We start from the raw sequence: 13,007 nt of genomic DNA on the forward strand, positions 1-13,007 counted from the left end.
TCAAATGCTAATCTCATGCAGAGACACCCTTACAGACACATCGAGAAATAATATTTAATGTGGGCACCCTCTGGCCCAGTCAGGTTGACACAAAATTAATCATCACATCTACCCTGCAGTGTGATGAATACAGCAATCCTGTGTTTAGGATTTATTATTTGTTAGACACAGGGCTACAAAGACAAATTAAATTTAGACCCTGACCTCAAGTCTTTATCATCTCAGGGACAGGCAAAATAAGTTACTACAATTTGGTATGATTAATACTATAATTTGTTTAATGAAACCGAGAGAGTTGGTGTGGGCCATGATTGGGTTCACATGTGAAGTGACATTTGACCTGGGCCTTGAATGATTGTGTCATGTTGACTGGAAGAATGGGAGCAAACAAGAAAAGTTACCATCCTTTGTTTAAAAAAAATCTTAGTAAATACAAACCATATTTTCTTTTCTGTGGCTGAGCATTAAAGTGCTCTGCAGAATTTCCTCTTGGAGTTAATGGTAAATGTGATATTCAGTGATGTCATTAAGTATTTCAGCCAGAATCTATTGAGGCTCATTTATGTGTCCAAATGATTTTCTCTCTCCTTCCCCTCTCTGTCTGTCTCTGATTCACATGCTTTCACGCTTTCTCTTCCTTGCTCACACATTTTGCTTCTCTGGACATTTGATTATAGTGGTTCTTCTGCTAAGCTTTATGTCCTTCTATTTAGAGTACATTATCAAAGTCATTTATATAATATATTTTACCAGAAAATTTCAAGAGTGATCATAAAAATGGTATGAGCATCTTTTAAACATGACTATTTTAGTTAAGCAATGTTAATTTAATGAGAATATTATAGGATTAAAGCAACATAGTAATTGATTATTAGAAGCATTTATGGAAGTATAATATCTATATGGTTAATTTTATATTATCAACATCTGTACATTAAAAAAAAATGGTAGCCTCCTTTCCCTCTCCCAAGCTGATGTTAGCTAAGAATTAATTTCCTACTGTTCTCTAAAGGGACTTTTAATAAAATCATGAATAATGATTGACTCAACAATGAGTGGAGTTCTTTATCTTATACATAATTTAGTCCTCAGTACCTTACAGCCTAATGGAAATAGGACTCACGGATATTCCAAGTGAAGAATCAATTGATTATTAACGTTCAGCTTTGTTTTTCACTACTAGTTTTGGTACCAAATTCTGTATCAGTCATGGTTTGATCAGAGAAATGGAACCATGGGAATGGTAGAGAATATGGGATTTATTATCAGGATTTGACCTCATCCAGGTATAAGAGCTAGTTAAGCAAGTCACGTATGGCTGTTGCTTCTGTATATTTGGTGGTGGGCCTGAAGTCAGCAGGGCAGGAAGGAAGGATGAGCAGAAAGTTCAGGAGAGCAAGGGCACACTGGAATCTGTGAGGACGAGTGGATCTCTACACAGATCCTTTGCTGATGACACGCTTCCAGTCTTGGCTATGCTGAGGACTGGAGGAGAAGCTGGCACCCCTCCCTGTGTTAAACACATCATGGCCTGGGAATTGGATGAGCTGATGGAGAGGTCCTGTGGGAGCTGCGATCAACGAGGTGGACTTGTCCCTGTCTCAGCAAGGTGCACCAGCTCACCGGTGGTGACACTGTGTGTGAGTTGTGCCCGAATCTGGAGCTCTGCATTGACCTTCTGAGTGGGAAACAGATGTGACCGTTGCTACACTACTTCCTTCTGCATTTTACCAGAAGTCCCTAATCAGCCAGGGACTGAGGGATTATGTGGGGAAGGCAGTGCTGGGAGATGTACATTGAGCTCAGCTAAGTCGGGCCAGTTCATAGCCACCGATCCCACATTGCTAGCTCTCTCCCTTCTCACGTGCAGCTCTCCTTCCTCACCCAGCCCTCCACCTGAGTTTCATCGATCATATACCTTTTGAGTTCTGCACACTCTATCTTGATCCTCCTGAGGACCTGAAGCCCTGCCCGTGGAACCCAGCCTTGTTGTGGAGATGAAGGCCCATGCAGAGAAGGCTCCACTGCTCTGGAATACCACCTGCCTGGGTTTACTGTTCTCCAGGTCTGCTCCTCTGTTGAAAAACTGTGGGATCGTTTGTGGCCTTGTGTGGTTCTTGACATAGTCGTTGGTGTCCCTGGTGGCTGAGACTCTGCTAGGCTTTGACCGTCGCCCATAATGCCATACACTGATTGAGCTCAGGCCAGGGCCACGTGGCTTCAGGGAGCTGCAGTTGAGAATACAGGAAAGACAAAACATAGCACAAGAAAAAGGGGGATTCTGATTTTTTGTCTGCATGGTGGAAATGTGAGTTGTCTTGACTTTGGGGCTTATCCAGGTAGTGAAAGTTGGAGCAAGATCGTGAGTGATATGAAGAGCTGGTATTCCCTGTGTGAATGAAAACTGTCAGGTACAGCAGGAGGTTAGAGGCTTGGTGGGCAGGCGATAGCTGGAGGTCGCCAGCTCTGGGGGACGGTTAATAAGGAGGTGGGTGTTCATGCAGACTAGGGTTCATGAACCGGGAAGCACTAATTCAGGAGCGAGATCCCGTGCGGGTCGTCGGAGGGCAAAGGGCTACCCCGTGGCACTTCCGAAGTCGAAGTAGGCTACCTCTAGAGAAGTGCTGTCCGGGCAGCTCTCTGCAACACGGCCAGCATGGCAAACAGTGTTTATCTCACAGGTCAACTCTCGTATCTTGGTGAGGTTTCCCGGGGGTCTGTGTTGAGCCCTGGTACAGGACCAGCAGATCCTGAGCAAGGGGACTTCCTGGGGGCAAAGATAAGGGAGCAGGTGATGAGGTGAGTGAAGGCAGAGAACTGGCCTCTTATTGGATTCAGAGAGAAAAAGAACAGCCTTTGAAAACAACCTGGCTTAAATTTCTATAATCCCTTCTATAGAGAACCCCAGAAAAGGCTTTAACTCAAATTTGTGATTTAGAGTAAATTCAGAAGTAGAATTCTAATCAGAGAATAGGAACAATTAGATTGCTGAAATAAGATTAGTTATTTGTGGAACAGACTAGTTTATATTTACACATTTATGCTTTGTGTGTGTGTGTGTGTGTGTGTGTGTGTGTGTGTGTGACAGAGAGAGAGAGAGAAAGTGAGGAGGGGAGGGATCGTTTCTAGTTTATGGGTAAATGCTTGCTAGGTTTTGTTGAATTTTAATCAAAAATTTTAATTTAGTCATCCAATTACTTTTAAAGTGAATTGCAAATATAATTCCCATTCCTTAACCATCAGGATCCAATGAATTAAGACACTTTACCTGGTTATTCTCTCTGTCGAGTCCATTCTTTCCAGTGGTGACAACTTCTCCTGGGGATTAATGTTGCCAAACTTAGATACAAAGGACAGAAAATCTTATCTGTAGAATGTATCATATTGATGCTTGTAAATTCCTCTCTTCTCCATGATACACTGATTCTAAAAAGGAGAAAATGGTGGAAAGAGGTGGGAGTGTGTGTGCTGGCCAGATTCGTTATTTCAGCCTTTATCAGTCCCTGGAATACTGAGGCACTTGTGTTGCACAAAGTTTGCACAGCACTCAGTAGCAAAGCTGCATCCGTGTAATCTCTGTTTTGTAACATTTATTTGTATGTCATTTCTAAAAGTGCCACTTAAAGTAGAAGGCCCTAGTAGAGAAATGATCGTGGAGACGCCCTTGCACAGTGTGGGTGGAAGGGAGACTGATACAGGTAGAGGATGGTAAGCAACATTTTTTTCCAAGCAATTAAATGATAGATTTATAGTTTGAAGTTCTTCTGGTTCCACACCAGGACTTAAATGCATCTTAAATGCTCACTTGTCTAACTGGATAATTACTACACCCCACCTTACCTCTCATCTCTCCCCGTAGAGTTTGAAGAAAACTGAGGTAGCAGACATTCAAAGATGGGGCTGGCATGCAATTGGGCAGTTCTACGATCTACCTCCATGCAAATGATCAAGGGGAGGCAAAGAGCGAAAAGGCTATGAGATTTCTGTGTTGTGGCTAAGCGTGAGATAGACTCCTTTTCCCCAGTTCTAATCAGTTCTACAAAAGCTGCTTATTTTTTGTTCTGTCAGAAACAATGCATGTTGTTGTAATGCAAGAACTTAATTATAGTGGAAAAGTCTCTAATGCTTTCTGAGTGAGAAATTGAATCTCAGTCGTACTTTGGCTTTAATTGTGAAACTGAGATACTGCTAAAGCCCTAGCAGTTGCTCTTTCCACATGGAAATGTGTTGGCGGGGTAAGAGTGCAGACCGGGTGGGACCAGTGGGCTAGTTTGTTGTTGTTCTTTGAAGTCTGCTCAGTCTCGTTAAGTAGTCCGGGAGGCATGGCTGTGCTTCCAGGAGATGATGCTATTGTTGGCATTGAGAGCAACTCGTTTCTAGATTTTCTTCTTAAGTAATGCTGAAAATTTCAACCTATATCTTAGAAATGTGGAAATTTGGAGTTGGACAGTACTGTAAGAATTATCTCATTCAACTGGATAATGGATAGGAGGAAAAGATCAATAAAAATGAAGTTACTTGCTCAAGGTTACATAGCCCATTATAGATGGGAAGGTTTGGGAGAAAGAAAGGCATAAAGGGAACATGGTTACTTGCAATTCACAGATTTTTAAAATCCAGTTTAAGCAAGTAGGTTTAACTTTTGCCCCCTTCTGAATTTAAAGCAAAAGGTACCTGGTAGATATCTTTTTAACGAACGTTTGAATAAGTGGGTGGGTGGAATGTGAATGAGGACAAAAGAAAGAGAATGAGAGAAGGAAAATGAGGATGGATTTCTCTGTTACTTTTTCCTTCTTTGAAGAAAGTGTTAAGGAGTATGATCATTTGTGATAGAAGAGAAAGAAAGAGGAGATCCTGAAAAATTGACAAATGGGTTATACAAAACCTGAAACATTTCCTCAATTAAGGTTGACTTTTCTAGTAAGCGGTAGTCGAGGAAAAGCTCTGGTTTACAGACGGGAAAATGATAAGAGAAGGATTTTCCTAATCATGCTGATGTTATGGTAAAAATGCTCTGAATTTACCGCTTAGGCTATAGTTAAATATAACAAATATGAAAAAAGTACTTCTCTGTACTAAGTATATTTATGATTATTTATGATAACACAAAATTTTTATATTGAGACATCTAGCAACATAGGCTTTCTTTTGGGTAATGTGCTTTTTTCTTTTGGTTTGATTAGTTGAATGTTCTGAGGATTTCCCTTCTACCCTCTATTTCTTACGCTTTGGCTAAGTTTCGATTCTTGTGTTAAAATAATTGCTTGTGTTGTGTGATGACTATATTGTCTTAAAGCAGATTTTAGCCACCTATGTCAATTTTTTTAAATCGGTAATTTTGAAAATTCTTATTTAATTAAAAGAATTTCTTTTCTAGTTGAAAAAGTAAGGGCAGAAGCTTTCTTGAAGTTATTAAGTATTTGGTGGATATAAAAGAATATATATAATGAATATATTTTATAAGACATATAACAAAAAGAAACCCAACTTGAGAAATAGAATGTTTCCAGTATTTTTAAAGTCTCTTTTTAGGCCTCCTGAATTTTGCATTATAATTTCCTTGCTTTTTATCAATTATAAGTATATATTCGTGAGCTATATATTGTTTACTTTTGCTTGTTTTGGGACATCATATAAATAATACCGTACTATTTATGTTCCTTTGTGACTTGCTTACGTTATGCAAAGTTTTTGGTTTTGATATTCATGCATACTGGTGCGAATACTGATTTCCACATCCAAATAGAATTTTATCATAAGACCAAACCTTAGAGGACTGCTGGGAAGACGGTGGGGCTGGGCATGGCAGCTGTGGCCGCATGGCTACCTTGTTGGAGGCGGGGCAGAGGGGTTGTCTTCTTCGGCTTCCACTGTGGCCTCAAGGCATTACTTGCAGGGAACCCCCAGAGGACACCACCAGGGGCCCCAGCTTGCAAACAAAAGACATCAGTCTCTTTCCTTAGTCAACCAGATCTTCCAAACCTCTTAAAAGAAGCTAAAAGGCTGAAGTCCAGGAGTTATCTTCATCCCCGGCTGTCTTTCTAATATGAATGATACAAAAGCACTGGCAATTGGAGAGTTTTGCAAATCTCTAGGTCACGCCTATGTAAGTATGTGCAGTTTGCATCCACATCATATATTTGGAGGGCAGTTGTAACAGATACAGCAAGTAGAGATCTCCAATTGCCCACCCAGGGAGGGAAGGGAAGGTTAGCTGGTGCCTTTCTTCCATTTTCTCCTGGGTCTGTCTTCTCTGTCCCCCAGATTGAAGAGAAATAATAACTGTGATTGAGACTTCGGCAGCGGCCTTGTTACACCGTTTCTCCAGGGTTCCAAATCATTCTCACTTTATACCTAAAGGAAATTTTAATTTCTTCTCCTCCATGACTTACAAATCCCTAAGAAAATGTGTATATGCTATATATCACATATATTCTTACATTTACACTAAAAACACTAGGATTTATTAGTTTTCACCAGATTTTAAGAGTTAGAAAAGCATGAAAGCTTGAAATTTGAGTAAAGTGATTCTTTTTCTTAATTTATTCCTTCTCTAGCAGTAAGAATGTCTATTCTTTCCAGCATTTTGCTATTTCATTTGTTTTTCTATTATATTTTATTTGAAATTGAGTACAGTTGACACACAGTGTTACATATAAGTTCAGTATCTCCCTCTCCCCTTCACCCATTTTGCCCATCCCATCCCCTTCCTGCCTTTGACAACACATCAGTTTGTTGTCTGTATTTGTAGGTCTGATTCTGCTTTTTGTTTTACTCTTTCGCCCCCATCTACATGAAATCCTATGGTATTCATCTTTCTCAGTCTGACTTATTTCACCTAGCATAACACCCTCTAGATCCAGCCCTGTTGTCTCAAATGGCAGGCTCTCGTCTTTTTTTTCATGGTGGCATAATATTCCATTGTACACGTATACCACATCTATTCATCTATCAGTGGACACTTAACGTTGCTTTCATGTCTTGGTTATTGTAAATAATGCTGCAGAACACACAGGTGTGCATGTATCTTTCTGAATTAGTGTTTTCATTTTCTTTAGGTGTATACCCAAGTAGTGGAATTAATGGATCATATTGTATTTCTATTTTTGATTTTTTGAGGAGCCTCCATACTGTTTTCCACAGTGGCTACACCAAATCACATCGACAGTGCATGGAAGTTCCCTTTTCTCAACTTTATTGGTGTAAAGATCCTATTAGTATGCTGGGGCTGCCATAACAAAGTGCCACAGACTGGGTGGCTTAAACAGAAACTTATATTCTTCTCTGGAGGCTAGAAGTCCCATGTAAGGTGTTGATGGAGTTGATTTCCCCTGAGGCCTTTTTTCTTCCCTTTGACATGATCTTCTCCCTGGTCCTTCCTAGGGTCTCTCCTCTGTAGACCTCTGGGTCCTAATATCTCTAAAGGACACCAGTCATACTGCCTTAGGGCTCACCCGTTTTACCTCATTTTACATTTATTACCTCTTTAAAGGGTCTGTCTCCAAATACAGTCACATTCTGAGGTACTGGGACTTTACCCTAAGAACTTTGTGGGGAAACAACTGAATCCATAACAAGGATGTTCACAGTAGTCCATTAATTATATTTTTAATCTTCTTGTTGCCGAAAAAAAAAAAAATCTTGTTGTTTCTGTACTTTCATCTCCCTTTTCATTTATTTCACAATGATTATTTATACTTTCTTTGTTTCTTTTTTTTATTTCCTTTGATAAGTCCTACCAGGAATTTGTCAGCTTTATGGTCTTTTCAAAGAGTTCCTTTTCATTTTTTTTCTTTCTTTTGTGTTTTTGGCCTATATATTGTTAATTTTTTATTTGATTTTATTCTTCTTACAATTTCTTTGTGTTCTCACATTCTTGTCTTACAGATTTAGTTGCCGAGCTAATTAATTTCCAATTTTTATATTCAAAGCATTTTAGGTGTATAATTTCTTAATAATAATTTAGTCTGATTTATTTTCTATATTCCATTATATATTTTTTAGAATCATGAGTTATTTAGAAGTTTTTTTTTTTTTTTTTAAGATTTTATTTATTTATGTGACAGAGAGACAGCCAGCGAGAGAGGGATACACAGCAGGGGGAGTGGGAGAAGAAGAAGCAGGCTCATAGCGGAGGAGCCCGATGTGGGACTCGATCCCAGTACGCCGGGATCACGCCCTGAGCCGAAGGCAGACGCTTTAACGACTGCGCTACCCAGGCGCCCCCTATTTAGAAGTTTTAATTTTCAAATGTACTTTTAGTTATTTTTTTGGTTACCTGGTTTTGATTTCATTGTGTTGTATTTATAGCATGTTTGCTGGATAATAATTCTATATGGTCTTGCTATCTGGCCTACTTCAAGGACAGTTTTTGTAAATGCTTTGTATGTTTGAAAAGAATGTATGTTTTCTTATTGTTTTATACATCATTTTGTATTTGTTCAGTAGATAAAGCTTTTTAATTATTTTGCTCAAAATCTCTCCGACCTTACTGATTTTTGCTTGGCTAATCTATCCATGACTGAAAGAGTTGGTTGAAAAATCTAATTACAATCATGGCTCTGTCAGTTTCTTGTTATTCCCATAAATTTTGGCTTTATCTATTTTGAACTATGCTAAGTAGATGAGTTCTCATTTAGAATTGTTACTACTCCTGGAAAAATTGACCCTATGTCTCATTACTTAGTGATCTTTCTTTTCTTCATAGTGCATTTTGCCTGAATGCCTCTTTTTGTCTGAATTTAATATACATGCTCCAACCACTTAGTTACTTTCAGCATTGTGAGGACATTATTCCGTTTCACTTTAAATGCAGGCGGATTCATTGAAAATTATAAGCAGGAGGTCCACATGGTCAAGAGTTGTGAAAAAATAACATGAGCTTCTGTCTGGAAAATGGATTGGAAGGTTGCAAAAAACTGGAGTCAGGGGAAGCTCTTGTAGGGCAATGTGACATGGTGAGGGCGTGGCTTGAAGAAGTCACACCTGAGATGGGGAATAAAGCGAAGTTGTATGTTTCAGGGGAAGAATTGAGGGATATTGGTAAATGGGTGTGAGAGGTGATAGAGGGTATGTGTAAAGCTTCGTTTTCTCCCTCGAGCCACTTGTTCCTTGAAATGATCATTTAAGCCTGAAGTGATAGACAGGCATGCTCCTGAGTTCATGTTTGTACATGTTGCATTTATTTTTCAAAAATGGATGGATAGTTTCTTTTTTTTTTTTTTTTTTTTAAGATTTTATTTATTTATTCGACAGAGATAGAGACAGCCAGCGAGAGAGGGAACACAAGCAGGGGGAGTGGGAGAGGAAGAAGCAGGCTCCTAGCGGAAGAGCCTGATGTGGGGCTCGATCCCAGAACGCCGGGATCACGCCCCGAGCCGAAGGCAGACGCCCAACCGCTGTGCCACCCAGGCGCCCCTGGATGGATAGTTTCTGAACAACAGTTTTCCATACTTGCTGCTTTAGAGAGGATAAAAGGATATGGGTATGCTGTGAAAGAGCTTTTCTGTCCAGTCCTATTCAGTAATTTTTAAGCTTTTTTTTTTTTTTTTTTTTTTAATGACTCACTATGTGCCATGCACAGTGCCAGTTTTTCTGGGCTTCCAACAGTGAATATGGTGAGGGTAGTATGCGACTGCACTGAGTTTGGTAGTAAATGCAGACCACCACAAAGACGTTGATCAATACGGAGTGGGAAGAGCTTTGGTAAGAGAATCACGTGGTTCTGTGGCAGAACAGAGCAGGGGCATCCAACCCAGATTTGCTCAGGTTAAGTATTGGGAGGACTTCCCAATGAAAATGAAGCATACGGTTAAACTATGATAAAAAGAGACCTGAAAACGAATAGGGACAAACCAGGGAGGGGGTAGGAATGGTGGGGAAAGAACATTGACCCAGCTGAGGCTCTGTTAAAAAGAAAAAAAAGAAAAAAAAAAACAGGATTTGACAGTAGAGTGTTAAAAGGAATGGTAACTGCTGAGGAAAAGAGGAGCCAAACTCCAGAGCCTTATTGTTTAAGAAGTTTGGTATTATTGTGAAAACAGGGAGGAATTTTAGAAGAGATTTAAGAAAGAAATTGACATGATGAGATTTGCATTTTAATGACTTTGAGTGTATGTTAAAAGGGTTGGAATGGGAAACAAAGGAAGACCATCACATAAGGGGCTAATGATGCTGCTGTCTTGAACTGGGGCTAGCTTGGCTATGGAGATGGAGAAAACTGGATGGACCTGAAGGGTATCTAGGAGATAGTCATGAAGATTTAGTTATTCAATATATTTGGTGTTGGAACAGAGAAGGCAGTCAGAAAATGTGCAGCATGAGCTACTGGGAAGACCAAGTCTGCAAAATACCTTGAGATCTGTTCAACCCATGAGATTGGAATTTCCTAGGAGAAATCCCAGGGGATTTTTCCAGTAGGTATGTTTGAGCATGTTGCTCAGAAGACAGTTCCAGGGTAGAACTTTAGGAAGTCAGGGCTATATTGATGGACTTGGAGCTGTGAGAATAAATGAGATCACCCAAGTCATGTTTATGCAAAGAGAAGAGAAATTTGGGAGGGGTAAGCATGGAAAACCAGTACAAAAGGCTATAATGCAAGAATATGATGTAATGCAGTGAGGAGATATAAACTGTGGGATTTTGAAGAAGGGAATAGACTTTGGTAAGAGAAAAGGAAGGTCATCTTAAAGTGAGATGATCATTGAAGAATGATGGCTGATATTGAACAGTTGGGAAAGAGAATGATCCAGGCAGATGGAATAAAACAGGCAGTCACATAGAGAAAAGAAGAGCGTAGCTTTAGAGACCAATGCGTAATTTAGTTCGGGACAGAACAGGAAGATCAGTCAGGGTCATGTCATTTTACAAAAAAACCTAATGAATTACAATATCAGAATGTAGTACAAGGTACTTGAATTAATGCCATTAGCATACCTTGTAAATGTCTGCCTTTTATATATTTTATTAATCATAAGGCCACAGTGAATAGTTCGTACATGTTTTTTATTAATGTATTTTCCCCTAATGTTATTAATTGAATACTCTTGAGATTCTTTTGGAATCTGTTTCTTTTTCAAGAGAAATATTCGGATTGTTTTTAAGGAAATTTATTAACACTGAAGTCACTTATCTGATCTCATGTTTAAGTAAGTTTGCATTCATTATTAAATTCTAGAGTTTAGAGTAAAAAGTGATAGTTGAAATAATGAAAAGAAATTTTTATTTTTTAAATCTAATTTTTTACTATTTTTACAACTTAGTTTTATTTTTTATCATTTTATTTTTTATAGCATCATATTAGTTTCAGGTGTACAATATAGTGATTCAACACTTACATATGTCACCTGGTGCTCATCACCACAAGTGCACTCCTTAATCCCATCACCTGTTTAACCCATTCCCCCAACCAACCTCCCCTCTGGTAATCATCAGTTTGTTCTCTATAGTTAAGAGTCTGTTTCTTGGTTTGGCTCTCTCTCTTTTTCCCGTTGCTTGTTTGTTTTGTTTCTTAAATTCCACATATGAGTGAAATCATCTGGTATTTGTCTTTCTCTGACTTATTTCTCATGTTTCACAAATGGCAAGATTTCATTCCTTTTTATGGTTGAGTAATAGTCCATTGTATGTATATGCCTCATCTTCTCTAGCCATTCATTAATCGATGGACACCTGGGCTGCTTCCATATCTTGGCTATTGTAAATAATGCTGCAATAAACATAGGGGTGCATGTCTCCCTTTGAATTCATGTTTTTGTATTATTTGGTTAAATACCCAGTAATGAGATTGCTGGATCATGGGGTAGTTCTATTTTTAACTTCTTGAGGAACTTCCGTTGTGTTTTCCAGAGTGGCTGCAGCAGTTTGCATTCCTACCAACAGTGCACAAGTTTTCCTTTTTTTCACATTCCTCGCCAACACCTGTTGGTTCTTGTGTTGTTGATTTTAGCTATTCTGACAGGTGTGAGGCGATATCTCATTATAGTTTTGATTAGCATTTCCCTGATGGTACGTGATGATGAGCATCTTTTCACGTGTCTGTTGGCCATCTACATGTCTTCTTTGGAGAAATGTCTGCTCATGTCTTATGCCCATTTTTAAATTAGATTGTTTGTGTTTTGGGGGGGGGTGTTGAGCTTTATATTTTCTTTATATACTTTGGATACTAACCCCTTATTGGATATGTCATTTGCAGATACCCTTTCTCATTCCATAGGTTGCCTTTTAGTTTTGTTGATTGTTTCCTTCGCTGTGCAGAAGCTTTTTATTTTGATGTAGTCCCAGTAGTTTATTTTTGCTTTTGTTTCCCTTGCCTCAGGAGACAAATCTAGAAAAAAAGTTGCTATGGCTAATGTCAGAGAGGTTACTGCCTATGTTCTTTTCTAGGATTTTTATGGTTTCAGGTCTCATGTTTAGGTCTTTAATCCATTTTGAATTTATTTTCATGTATGATGTAAGAAAGTGGTCCAGTTTCTTTCTTTTGCATGTTGCTGTCGAGTTTCGTGAAAAGAAATTTTAGGTATATTGTATTTATACTTGCCAGATTTCAAATATTAACCAAAAATTGAGGGTGAATAAATAGATAAACTTCTGTCTTTTCAAATTCTATTTTTATTAGGATAAGGGGACTTCTAGAGTTATAAGGTTACTTTTGTATTATCTACTAAATATGTAGTTGATTAGAATTTTAGACTTTTAGATGAAAATATTTGTTTCATTAATGGAAGAATTAATTTCTAATGAGCATATAGTGAAGTTACAAGAGAAAATTCAGTTCTTAAGTTTCAAGATTTTTTTTTTTACTGAATGACTGATCAATTAGCAAATTCATTGTTTGTGTAGAAATCTCTCCCTAGTCCTCTGGAAAAGTAGGAAACCTGCACTGTGTTCTTAGAGTTTATCAAGTAGTCAAGCAGCAGAAGATTTAAATTGGTTTGATATTCATCCTGGTTCTTTTCCATGACTTTTCATTGAACTATTTCTTATAATTTAGCTCCTGGTCAACTAGA

The 13,007-nt window shown here is 38.6% G+C and overlaps 1 protein-coding gene across 9 annotated transcripts in view; it reads left to right on the plus strand.

The window, feature by feature from the left end:
- KLF12 (KLF transcription factor 12) overlaps positions 1-13,007 on the plus strand; it is a 420,803-nt gene that overhangs the window by 141,034 nt on the left and 266,762 nt on the right. For 2 of the 9 annotated variants that reach the window (XM_087865095.1, XM_045811084.2), the window contains exon 3: positions 1,889-2,065. The exons of the other annotated variants lie outside the window; for them this stretch is intronic. The gene's annotated coding sequence lies outside the window, so the exon portion shown is untranslated. The remainder of the gene's footprint in view (positions 1-1,888; positions 2,066-13,007) is intronic. 9 annotated transcript variants of the gene reach the window in all.

Source organism: Ursus americanus, chromosome 10, assembly GCF_024610735.1.
Source record: "Ursus americanus isolate L20-20 chromosome 10, mUrsAme1.1.p, whole genome shotgun sequence".
Lineage (NCBI taxonomy): Eukaryota > Metazoa > Chordata > Mammalia > Carnivora > Ursidae > Ursus > Ursus americanus.